This window comes from Sceloporus occidentalis, unplaced genomic scaffold (assembly GCF_023333645.1).
Source record: "Sceloporus occidentalis isolate IW3139 unplaced genomic scaffold, rSceOcc1.0.p SCAF_6, whole genome shotgun sequence".
In the NCBI taxonomy this organism is placed as follows: domain Eukaryota; kingdom Metazoa; phylum Chordata; class Lepidosauria; order Squamata; family Phrynosomatidae; genus Sceloporus; species Sceloporus occidentalis.
The window spans coordinates 37391543-37403405 of record NW_028316986.1 but is presented as its reverse complement, the minus strand read 5'-3'; the positions used below and the strand labels follow the sequence as shown (position 1 = coordinate 37403405).

Here is an 11863-nt window from a genome sequence, read left to right as displayed (position 1 = left end):
CCCTGCTCTGGCCTTGGGCAAGTCACACTCTCTCAGCCTCAGAAGATGGCGATGGCAAGCCCCCTCTGAAGAAACTTGCCAAGAAAACCCTGTGATAGGCTCGCCATGAATAGGGAAGGACTTGAAGGCACTAAGACACACATGTTTCTAAACAACCAGACCCTCGTTTGCGTTTTATCTCCACCATTTGCTCCTGCAAACCCCATATATTGGAACAGAAAGAAAATGTATAACTATCTCTCCTGGAACTTTTGAGGCTGCAGAAACAATCCAGGTTGGCGCCACTCTGACTGCCCGGGCTCCATGCTGTGGAATTCTGGGAACTGTCGTTTTGTGAGACATTGAGCCTTTCCTGTCAGAGAGCTCTGGTGTGCATTGAGCCAGGGCAGTTAAAACGGTGTCAAACTGGGTTACTTCTGCAGTGCGAATGCAGCCCAAGTTTCCAGAAAGCAAGAGGCAGCCCCAGACCAGCAACAAAGAGCAGCTGCAGCCCTTGGTCCCCCGTTAAGTTACTTGGAGGGAAGTCCCAGCTGTTCAACCGAAGGTTTAATCTTGGTCCCCTCGAGTTCTCTGGTTTTGGCTCGCAAAAGTGGCGGGAAACTTTAGTAAAAGCTCTGAGGGAGCCCGAGGCAATAATGGCTGGGGCTGCAGCAATGCAGACCACTTCAGTCAAGCACATTTCCAAGACCTTATAGCCTTGTTGGGCTGGGAAATGAGGATGCCAAGGGATCTTGCACCACCTTTGAGACTAACTGGAAGAAAGAAGTTGGCAGCATGAGCTTTCCTGGACTTCAGTCTACTTCCTCAGATTCATTTGGATATAATAATAATAATAATAATAATAATAATAATAATAATAATATAGAGATCTTGTAGCCCTTTTGAGACTAACCAAAAGAAAGAAGTTGGCAGCATGAGCTTTCCAGACTTCAGTCTACTTCCTCAGATGCATTTGGATATAATAATAATAATAATAATAATAATAATAATGTAGAGAGATCTTGCAGAAGGAAGTTGGCAGCATGAGCTTTCATAGACTTCAGCCTACTTCATCAGATGCATAATCAGATTTTTATTTTTTTTACATCTGATAAGCATCATATTTAATGTGTCTTATCAGATTGAATGCATCTGAGGAAGTAGACTTAAATCTAGGAAAGCTCATGCTGCCAACTTCTTTCTTTCAGTTAGTCTCAAAGGTGCTAGAAGACATATCTATATACTGAAAGAAAGAACCTGGTGGCATGAGCTTTCCTAGACTTAAGTCTACTTCCCCATGTGCAAATGCACCTTTAGCTTCCATGGCTCCATGCTGTGGAATTCTGGGAATTGTAATTTGTTGTGGCACCTGAGCCCTCTGACAGAGAAGGCTAAATAGATCACAAAACTGCAGCTGCCAGAATTACATAGAATTGAGCCATAGCAGTTCAGGTGGTGCCAAACTGGATTGTTTCGGCAGTGCAGATGGCAGCTTCAGTCAGTCTCAAAGGTGCTATGAGATCCCATTGCGTTGTTAGAATTTCTGTGCCAGTGCAAATACACCTGAAAAAGTAGGCTCAAATCTACAAGCTCATGCTACCAACTTCTTTCTTTCAGTTAGCCTCAAAGATGCTGCAAGATCCCTTTTCTTATTTGTAAACACTTTAGGCTGCATCCCCACTGCAGAAATAATCCAGTCTGACACCACTTTAACTACCATGACTCACTGCTATGGAATTGTATCAGTGCCATTTGGGAAGTGTAGTTTGATGTGGTACCAGAGAAGGCCAAATATCTCACTAAACTACAGTTCCTAGAATTCCATAGCAGTGAGCCATGGCAGTTAAAGTGGTGTCAGACTGGGTTATTTCTGCAATGCGGACGCAACCTTATAGTTAGCAGGAAGTCAAACTCAATAAGGGGCCTTACTTTTGTGTAAGATATGTATCTCTGTGTGAAATAACCAAGAGCCCTCTCAGAAACCAACAGAGCTCTTTCACCATCTGATACTTTTAATCCACCTTTGATCCAATGTGGCCTAAGTGACAAACTAGATTAAGTCATTTTATACAAAAATTTAAAAGCCACACCTTTTCATTACTCATATATGTGTGAGAGAAAGATATCGATCCATAGATATAGATATAGATACACAGAAACCCTCTTCAGTTTCTATAATTGTTCTCCAAACCGAGGAATGATGTGTGGAAAATTGCTATGTCTATAACACAAAGATATTCCTCAGTTCAAGGTGTGAATTAAAATGTGAGTCCAGGAAATCGTCGCCACACAATCCCTTATGCATTTAACAACTGAGCCTGCAATTATTTATTAATTGTAAAATAGTATAATTGGGGTTTAAAGGCAATTGTGGCTTTGTAAAAACTCTATTAACCTCCCCTCGCTCTTTTTAAATTGTATCGTACCCCATCTGCACAAAAGGTCATGCTGGAAAGTTTTAAATTCTATCATTGCAGAGTGCCATACCCCACTTCCTACCTATATGTGTGTGTATAGTAGTAATTTTGATTCTTTTCTTTAGGACTTCGGCTTTTAGCTGTGGGTTTTCCTAACATTTCCCACACCATGTATATTAAACAGCTGGAGAACATTGGCCTGGCTCTTGAAAGTGACCTGAGATTTCCCTCCAATAATTTTGTTGCGTTGAGTCAAAATTATGAAGTGTTCATGTGTGTCTCTTCCTCTCTCTCTCTCTCTCTCTCTCAGCCTCTCTCTTTGAAAAATGTTAAACCTTCCCAATTGGTTTTCTATAATCACTTCATGGTGTAAATTGTCCCTCCAACTATTGAGATAGCAGTGTGAGGAAATGAGATGAAAGGAAAAGAAAGGAAAGGTGAGGAAAAGAGAGGAAAGGAAAAGTTAAAATGTAGATATGGCATGTTATTGTCAGTGAATTATGCCTCTTCCTTGCTCACAATATATTTGAGGGGAAGGACACACTCTGTTTCACCTGACACTTCAATGGCTGCACCCGCACTGCAGAAATGATCCAGTATGACACCACTTTAATGGCCATGGCTCAATGCTATGGAATTCTGGGAAATGCAGTTTGTAATTTGTAATGGCCCAGAATGCCATAACATTGAGCCATGGTAGTTAAAGTGGTGTCATACCAGATTATTTCTGCAGTGTGGGTACAGTCTGTAATGTGCAAGACAAATAACATTTCATGAAAGAAAGACCCACTCTGGCTGTGCCACCTTATATTTTGGGTAGACAGAGGAAAGCAAAGGCAAACCCTCCTGTGAGCTTGGCAAATTTTGTCAAGAAAACCCAGGCATAGTACTTGGATGGGAGACCGCCAATGTATAGGCTATAGCAAAGGAAGGAACTGGCAGAAAAACACCTCTGAGTCTGAAGTATCCCTTGCCTAAGAATCCCTGATGAAATCTATGGGTTTCCATACACTGATAGGAGACTTGACTGCACATAGACACACACACACACACACACGCACACAGAGAGAGAGAGAGAGAGAGAGAGAGGATGGTATCAGTGCTGGAACAATACACTGCCAACAACAAAACACTGCAAATCACAATGTCATTACAGTCCACTGTAAATGGACAGGTGACTTGAAGGCACACAGACAACAGAGAGGTTCGCCTTAAGTTTGGAAAGGACTTGAAGGCACGCAACAAGAACAACAAGAACAACAACACATCCGCTTAGCATGGGAAAGGGCAGCTTTCTACTGTTGGGTGCCTTCAAGCCCTTTCCGACTTATGGAGACCCTATCTATTGTGGGGTTTTCTTGACAGGTTTCCTCAGAGGGTGTTTGCCTTTGCCCTCCTCTGAGGCTGTGAGAGTGTGACTTGCCCAAGGTCAAACCGGGATTTGAACCCTGGTCTCCAAAGTCGTGGTCCAAGACTTTAAAACCACTATACCACTCAGGCTCCCAGACAGTCCCTATAGCCCCCAAATACCCCCCTTGTCTCTCCATATATGTGTGTGTGTTCCTGAATAACCACATATAAACAAAGAAATTTTGCAGCTTGTGTACAAACCCTCACTAAAAACAGTAGAAAGAGCATCTTTCTACTATAGTTTTTTGGGGGTTTTCGGGCTATGTGGCCATGTTCTAGAAGCATCACCAGCACCGGCCATGAAAGCCTTCGACTTCACACCTTTCTACTGTTGTTGTGTGCCTTTACGTCCTTTCTGACTTATGGCGACCCTAAGGCGACCCTATCAAAGGGTTTTCTTGGCAGGTTTCTTCCGAGGGGCGTTGTCATTGCCCTCCTCTGAGGAGGTGAGAGTGTGACTTGCCCAAGGTCACACAGTAGGCTTCCAGAGAGAGAGAGAGAGAGAGAGAGGAGGAGGATGGATAGATGGATGGATGGATGGATGGATGGATGGATGGATGGATGGATGGATGGATGGAGAGGGGGGGCAGACAGGCAGACAGACAGACAGACAGATATTTCCATATACTGTATACATATATTCCTGAATAGCAATCGATAAAGAAAGTAATTTACAATTTGTGTACAGCTCCCCACTAAACACACACACACACAAACCAAGAAAGACGGGCAGGCCATTTAACCTGCAAAAACCAGACTTGTTCTGGCCCTATAGGAGGGGACCTATAGGAACAAGAAGGGAAGGCTGCCCGGCCATCACCCTTCCAAGTGCAAGAGGCTCCCTGTGCTTGAAACCTCTAGCTGGGTTCTCCTCTTGTTCCCAGAGGAGGAGTATATTTTGCCCCCCGCCGTGTCTTTTGTAGGATACAGAAGGTGAATCATGAAATCCTTTCACTAATAGTTTATGAGCCATGAGATTGGAAATGTATATGGAGAGACCGGCGCGCCAGGCGAAAGGAAGACCACTGGAGAGCATTTCGGAGCCTGCCAGAAGTAACGATTTAATATCTCTCCGACCCTGAGGAGGAGAGGGCAGCAGGGGGTTGGTTCAGATCGCTTCTTTACGGCTGCATCTACACTGGAGACATAACCCGGTTTGGCACCGCTTTAACTCTTTTCTAGCTCTTTGCTATAGAATTCTGGGAGCTGGAGTTAGTTGTGGGTCCAGAGCGGAGCGGAGCCCAGAGCGGAGCTCCGCTCTGGGCCCCACAACAAACTCCAACTCCCAGAATTCCATAGCCTTGAGCCAGACAACAAGTTAAAGCGGTGCCAAACCGGGTTATGTCCTCAGTGTGAATGCAGCCGAGAAGCAAGATGATGTGGGGATAATTTCAAAGCGACAATTCAACCAGGAAAGTAAAGAGATTACATTTTCAAAAGTTGCAAAAAGGGAAACTGCTTTTCGAAGGGTACTTTGCCAGTGAATTTTCCAAAGGTCCTGGCATCCAGAGGTCACTTTTTTTTTGGGGGGGGGGGTGTCTGTGTGTCTGTCCCTTTGTCTGTCTGCTGGGACTGAAGTACCAGAGGACGAGCCAAAGAGAGAGAGAAAACGGAGAAAGGCAAAAGTGGGCAAATACGTCTGAGAGAAGCTTAAGCGACACAGAGCAAGGCAGAGAGAGAGAGAGAGAGAGAACAAGACGTTTCCTAGGACTTGCTTCTGGAGGTTGACTTTGCCAGTGACTTTCCGCTAGTCCTGGCATCCAGGGGTCACTTTTAAGGGGTTTAGGGATCCTGCTGGTGATGCCAAATAAAGGGCATTTCCCAGAGAGCAGGTGTCTGGTGGCATCCCCTCCTGCCCTCTGCCAACCCCCAAAGCAGGCATCAGCTGCACTCAATGAGCGCAAAGGGAGGAAAGGCTTCTCGTAGCGAATTGGCAACCTCTGTCCGGGAAATCTTCCCAAATGGGGCAGGTGCCTTTTTCCTTCCGAGGGCTCAGAGCTTCCTTCCCGGGCAGCAGAGGAGGAAGAGGAAGAGGGAAGCCCTGGCACCGCTCCGGAGCTGGCGATCCTTGGCAGCTCCGACCCTGAAAGGGAGCCAGCCTCCTTGCTTGGCTGGCAGAAATCCATGCCCATCTCGACGAAAGGGAAGCCCCCACCTGATGCTCTGGGTTCAAGAAGGAAAGAGAGACGGAGTAAAAGGAAATCACTGTTCCTCGTAACTGCAACCGCCCCCCCCCTAATAATGTATATAATATGGATGGGGGGGGGGGAGCATATGTGTTCTGAGTGTCTGAGTATGACCAAGCATGAAGCCACAAAATACATCAACGCATCCGTAGTGGAGCAAGACTATCTCAATGTTATATATACGTATATGACCCTAGACCCGCCTAGGCGAGCCCTACCTGGGGGTTTCCTTGGCCAGATTCCTTCCGAGGAAGTTTGCCCTTGCCTTCCCCTGAGGCTGAGAGAGTGCTCTGTTCTAAGCATTGAAATACTGATCCACTTCCCAAACTCGCAGCTTGTTAGTCTTCCTTGTTAGGGAGGGGAGGCTCAGCCTTTCGCATCAAGGGCAGAAGATAATTTCCGGACACTTTCACCATGCCCCCCCCTCTCTCTCTCTCTGTGTGTGTGTGTGTGTGTGTGTGTGTGTGTGTGTTGTTTGCCTTCGAGTCGGTCCTGACTGATTTTTTTTTTTTGCCTAGGTTTGTTCCAAGGAGGTTAGCCTTGGCCTTTCTCCCTGAGGCTGAGAGTGTGTGGGTTTCATGCTCCTGATGGTCTCCAGAGTCGTAGCCCAACACCCAAAACCAGGACACAACGCACCTTTATTTTGTTAAGCGCTTCGCAATAGCCCACTGTGGTCCCCAGCACACTGTAGAAATAATCCAGTTTGAGCCCGCTTTAACTGTCCTGGTTCAGTGCTAGGGAATTAGAACTGTAGTTGTGTGGGACGTTTAACCTTAACGTGTCCCTTGAATGCTCAGACAAGACCATGCGAGGCATCACCCGCGCTTAGCCCGGTACCATCCCGGAACAAAAGTCAACCCAACTAACCATCAACCCCGCTGAGCAAACATCTCCCTTTTCTCCTTCTCCTCCTTCTCCTCTAGTAGAGGCAGAGTAGTCTATTGCGTGGCAAGTGCCTGCGGGGGGCGAGGGGGGCGTTCAGCCTTCCCCAGAGAAAGAGGGGGGCTCCCTGCGCAAAATTACGCCTTCTGCTCTCATTTGTTCGCCGGTTCCCTCCAAAAGTTCGCTATTTATAGGCTACTACTCCCTGAACCTGGAGTCGGGCAAAAACCCTCCCGTGTCGCTTCCCTTTTGCAAAGCGACTGGCGCGGCTGCTTTTTTGCCCCCCTCCCGTCCTCCTCCTCCTCCTCCTCCTTTGGATCCCAAAATCAAATAACAGGAGGAGAGAAGGCAAGCCGGCTGCTTGGCGATCAGTCTACTCCCCACACAGCCCTGTAAGTACCTCCTCGTCCTTTTTCATTCATATATATATATATATATCTATATGCGCATGGTTGGTACTCCTGGTGGGAAGAAAGCAACTAGGAGGGGGCAGCAGAGGCGAGGGGAAAGGCCACCCCAAGAAGAAGAAGAAGAAGAAGAAGAAGAAGCAGCAGCAGCAGCAGCAGCAGCAGCAGCAGCAGCAGCAGCAGCAGCTAATCCCGAATTAGAAAATAATGGGAACCAATAGTAATTATTCTTAGATCGTCAATAGGACATAATCCTTTGAGAGCCAGCGTTGGGCAGTGGTTGGGTGCCTTGGGTGATGACTCTGGAGGCCAGGGTTCAATTCCCCGCTGGAGCATGAGAACCCCACTTAGGCTAGTCACACTCTCTCAGCCCCAAAGGATGGCTGAAGAACCCTTCTCTGAGATAGGGATCGACTTAGTGGGGGGGGGGTGGATAAGTGAAATAACACGACTTGGAGGCACATAACATCAACAGCAACAATCTCCTTCCTCTCCAGTTTTTTTTTTAATTGGGTACTGAGCTATTAATTACTGTAGATCCAAGCCCGAAAATAGGAACTTCTGAGACTCCTGACTGGGGATGGGGGGGGCAGTCGACTACTCCTAATAGGATGCGAATTCCCTTTGGAGTGGAGGGACAGGGCCCCTCAGAGGTCACCTAGAAGAGTGAGAAGGAAGCCTCCGCCATTTCGACCCCCACTGCTTGCCATTCCTCCCTGGCAACCTTCATTGCTCTTTCCAGGCAGAGCCCTCTTCTGTGATCTGAAGTCAAAGCCTCACTTGCGTGAAATTGCAGGCTGCTCCGGAGAGAAATGCCAATCTGCCCGAGCTGGAGGATGGTGGGCTTCTGCCCAGGCAGGTGGGCTTACTTGCCTTGTCAGCCCCCGATTGGGAGGCCATCCTTTCCTGGGGGTCTATGGGCAGGAACTGGGGCGCTGTATAGGCTCCGATGGGCAAAGAGGCAGAGGAGGCATCGTGCCCTGGATGCCCCCCTTTCCAGAAAGAAAGAGGAGCAGCAGGGAAAGGCGAGACTGGGACACTCTCTCAGCCTCTCGCTTTCCAAACATGACTCTCAGGAAGGAGGCTCAAGTCTATAGCAAAGCCCACGATCCTAATTTCAGTCTCCCAGGTGCTGCTTGCCAGGTCTCTTTTCGCCTCGATCTCCTTGCCAAGTGGAGGCAAGGCAAGGGAGAAGGAGGGCTTGCTGGGCTGCCCCTTGCTTTCGGTGCCAGGCTCCATCCGGGATGGCAGGGCGGTGGGCCCTTGGCATGGGAGGGGGGTCTGCCATGCCTAGGAGCTCAGAGGCACATAGCTGAGGGGCCAGCGCAGTCCCAGAAAATAGCAGCAGCAGCAGAAGCAGCAGGAAGAACTTGGAGGGACTTTGCTGCCTCATGTGGAAAAAGTGACTTCGATCCAGGGCCATTTATAGGCGACAGGAAAGCCGCCTTTTCAATGAGCGGCAGCCAGGGACACCAAGGCAAAGCAACACACACACAGACACATACACACACCCTGCTTTCTCCTGGCCAGGGCTCGGGAGAGAAGGAGAAGCCTTGATTCCCATGACCCTCTTGAATTTTGGGTGTCAGGCGACACTTTGCTCCTGGCTGGGCACGTCTGAAGCCCACAATGCCAGGCACCGGTGGTGCCAGGTTACACTGGGACAGGGCAGGGAACACAGAAACCAGGCAGCCTTCTTTAAAACAGAACAACCACTCTCCTTCTTATCAAATATAACCAATCATATTCCACCCCTGAGATATATATATATGTGTGTGTCTATATTAACTAATATATGTATTAGTTTCTAATATCTTACACCTATTGAAATAAGAACGGTCTATTTGCTTCATTTCCCCCACTTCCTTGTAGTTTTGTTAAGCAAGATACCAGGGTGAACCCTTCTTTCTGTATGATGGGGATACAGTATGACAGACTGAATAGAGCAGTCTTGTCATTTTGTCTCTCATCTCTCTAGCCCTCTTTATTTTATTTCTTCTTCTTCTCATTGTTTCAATACCCTTTTCTTAAATGTAAGGTAAAACAGATAGAGGAAAAGGAGGAATAGTAATAGATTACTGAGTGCGTGGAAACAAATGCTTTCAAATTACATTTGAAAATGTAATTAAATTTCAATGTAACTGTCATTTCCATCAAATTATATCTGAAAACCCAAAATTTGAGACTGCCTCCACTGTGAGGTACTGTGAGTCTTATTTATGGAAAGTTAATACATTCACTTTGGCCACAATTACAGTCCCTAGTCATTTAAAAAAAGGGGGAGTTGTAGGAGTTGTTGTACTTTGTGGCTCTGTGATCCTAGCTGTAAATTGCCCTACTTACTTTCAAAACATTTGTCTTAGTTTGCATGAAGCTGACTGAATTTGTTGTACTTGCAGACAAAAGATTTGTTTTCAGGACAAAAGACTTCTTTGAAACCAGAAGGCTTGTTTGTCTTTTTGAACCCTTTTGCCTATGCAAGGTGGTTGCTTTTGTCAAGGGTATGCTTCCTGTTTTTGATTAATGAAACACAGTGTAAGAAGCAGTTTTACTCATTCATGCTGCATTTATTAAAGCAACCATACTTTCCCACTACAATCTATCATTTCCTATGTAGGAAGAGACCCCCATCGATGGCAATAGAGTATAATGAAGCCTTCATGGGATTCAAGTTGCCTTGTGTGTGTGCCAAAGTGTGCTTGGCCATTGCATCCAGAGATACAGCGCTCTAGACTTTCTTTATGTAGACAGAAATCCCTGGGCTCCTGGCGTGGAGCAGGATTGTCACTCTGCACATGGTGCACATCAATGGCACTGAAAGCCCTTTCTTTGTAACCTAGCATTGTTTGAGAGCCGGAAGGGGGAAGGGAGAAATTGTATATGTTATGCCCTATAAGGCTTTTCTTTCCACTCGAGCAGCTCTACAAGCTGCAAGAGAATAGAGGATTGTCCCACAGTTTTCAAAAGTATCTTTGTAGGGTATTAATCTGTCTCTGAGAGGTAGGTTTAAAGCCACACCTCAGTTAATACTGCCGAGGGAAAATGTGTGGTTGCCAAAGATAATCCCTCGACCGAGGCAGGATTATTTCCATTCTGTTCTGCAGCATGTTCAACCCCAGCCTCTGTTCTGTGCTTCATGTGGTTCAAAGCTACTGGAGGAATGGTGGTTTTACAGACTAGATACACACAGAAGAAATGTCAAACATTTTGTGGTAGCGTTTCCTATAATTTTAACTTATCCCTTTTCTCTTTATTATATAATACTGAAGGTTATTCAGTACTTGATGGCTTTCAGCCAAATGTATGAGCCACCCATGTTGAAAAGTATTGTTTGAGCCTGTGTTGTATGACTAGAAAGCTCAGCCTCTGGTGGCTTGTACTTACAAGCCACGTTATTGTTTCAACTTACAATGACCAAGTGAGGAAAATACTTGTGTGGGTCAGCCATTAGGGAGTGATAAAAGTAATTTTTGAATGTTTGGATACCTCTTCATTTTAAAGAAGGAGGATTCTTAGTGGTAGAGGAGCGATTCATGGTTCAAACTCTACACACTATCCTACACACTAACAATAAATTGCTCAAAGTTAATTCCAGTTTGCTTTCCCCCGTTTTAGCAACTGAGTACATTAGTCTTTTGCCTTCAGATGTTCCATGCTTTCTCACTCTCCGCAGCACCCAAGTACATCTTTTCCCAGTCTCTAATGCAGAAATATGTGGCTATATGAAGCTGCCTTTTAGTGATTATTGATCCACCAGGCCTACTATTGCCTACTTGCCAGCAGCTCTTCAAATTCTCCAGCAGAGTTCTTTGCCATCACCTTCTACCCAACAATTTAACTGGTGATGCCAAGAATCTACATGCTTTCCTGTACCAAACCATGTTCTCTACCACTGAATATGTCCTATCTCCATCCATATCCTTTATCATTTTCAAATAACAGCCCCATCACATTACAGAACATGTTAGCTTTCAGCTTGCCTCAGCAACAACTTTATCACCTGCATAAAACCACCTGAAGTTATACTTGTGCCTTAATGCTGCATGACAAAAAATATCCAAACTGAGTGGTGTTACCTAGATGCTAGATAAAGGACAAAGGACAAAATGCAATTCTAAATAATGATTTAGACACTAAATCTCACAAGTTGTTTGGGTGTGCTTGGTCAGTAATTTTGGATACATGATTTGATGTTTAGATTCAAAGAAGGGACAACTTCTAGGCAGGTGGCTTCAAAACTTGGTGGCACAGGGATTAGTAACAAAGAAGACCAATGCACAATAGATTTATCAGATACTACAGGTAACTAACAGCACTTTTTAATTAGCAGAAAAACTCACTTGATCTTGATTTTCAGTGTGAGTACAGCTTTGTAAAGTGGAGATGTCAGAAAACCTACCCAGCCAAAATGTACATTAAAATTTGTTTGGTGCAGTATAGTGGGATATAAATGTAATCTGAACCCTGGAAATTAAATTAATTTTAGACAGAGAAAGAATATATATATATTTATTTGAGTTGCATATACATTCTTCTTCAGTGAAAATGTATGTTGGTTAAGAGATCATATATCTCAGGTGAG

General features: G+C 45.6%; 1 protein-coding gene across 1 annotated transcript in view; it reads left to right on the top strand.

The window, feature by feature from the left end:
* Positions 1–7157: 7157 nt before the first annotated feature.
* Positions 7158–11863, top strand: part of LOC149310619 (estrogen-related receptor gamma) — a 575297-nt gene continuing 570591 nt past the window's right edge. Inside the window, exon 1 of the mRNA XM_089529318.1 lies at positions 7158–7266. The gene's annotated coding sequence lies outside the window, so the exon portion shown is untranslated. The remainder of the gene's footprint in view (positions 7267–11863) is intronic.